This window comes from Squalius cephalus (genome assembly GCF_949319135.1).
Source record: "Squalius cephalus genome assembly, chromosome: 16".
Taxonomy (NCBI): domain Eukaryota; kingdom Metazoa; phylum Chordata; class Actinopteri; order Cypriniformes; family Leuciscidae; genus Squalius; species Squalius cephalus.
This window is the reverse complement of record NC_137137.1, coordinates 5,964,389-5,965,874: the sequence shown is the minus strand read 5'-3', so window position 1 is coordinate 5,965,874 and position 1,486 is coordinate 5,964,389.

Below are 1,486 nucleotides of genomic sequence, written 5' to 3'. Positions count from 1 at the left end.
TGCTATTCTTCTAGGGTGCCTTTTGTCATTTTGGGAGCTTGACAGAGACTGCCCTCCTCATTCACTTTCATTATATGGAAAAGAGTATCATAACATCCTCTCTAACATCTCCTTTTGTGTTGCACGAAGACAAAAAGAGTAGGATTTAAAAAGCAGATTTATAACAACATGAGGGTGAGTAAATCTTTTTTTTAGATTAACTATTCCTTCAACTTCCTGTTCTCCAAGACATCACATGAGGATTTTTTCAGTCCTCACTGTCTCATTAAAAAATGATGCTGGCGTAATTATGAACCTCAGGCAAACATGTTTAGAACGACCCAGAGAGGGAAATGAACTACAGTAGATAATGAACGTCTGGATGGGAGCTGATCTCAGATCATCCGGGAAAAGAGTAACATGCGTTGTGCCGTTTAATACTTTAATGGGAGCGCAGAGATGAGATGCAGACATGGTCCTCCCATACAGATGTCCCATGTTTCTTTGTAAAGCTGAGAGAAGGAGCTATTTATAGACAGCAGCAAAAAGAAATCAAGAAACTAGTAAATTTTTAACTAGTGACTCAAGACTCCAATCTCTCAGGCCTCTCTCACCTTTCCTTCCCTCTGCTCTTCCTCTCTCATCTCTGTTATGTCTGTCCAAAGGAAACTGGAGACACTTTGAATCAGACATGTTTTAAAATAGCATCAAGGTTACATCACATCCACAATGGTGACGTCACTTCCTGAAGTTCAGGGAAGTGTACGAAATGGGTAGCTCACAGTTCAGAGATCCGTCATTATTCACTCACCTTCATATCATGTATACTGTTAATTTTTCACTCGAACACAAAAGATTTGGGCGACTGTATAGAAAAGATAACTGTTATATAACATTTTACATACAATATTAAAAAATTCTAAAATCTCACAACCCCAAACTTTTGAACAGTAATGTATAAACATATCTGCACAGAAAACTTACATGCCTGAATGACATGAATTTTAAATTAGGCTGAACTGTGGCTTTAAGGAAATCAAGCCCTGTACATGATCAGTATTAGGTGAAGGATATTAAGTCACAACTTACATTACAGTCTTCATGTTACAGTGTATTTACATAAGCAGTTACTCAATAATTCTAATTAACTACAAGTGCTTACTTAATGTGCAAGGAAGACCGAGGCTAGTCACACTTCCAGTGAATATTCCAGTCAGTTTCTATACCTTAAAGTCTTGGCTACACAACTTCCACTGTCATTATCCTGTAAAAAAGATACAGTTCATTAAACACACATTGACATATTGTGACAACATGCCCCTATGGCATGAATAAAGGGATTCCAAATATATTGATTTATCCACATAAATGCAATGGCAATACCAAAAAGTATAAAATTATATAATGCACAATGAAGGATGACCATCATGAGGAAGAGGTCATAAACACGTACAAATGTTCAATCAAGTGACATTTTCTCACATACGGATGTCCTGGTGTGACTCAT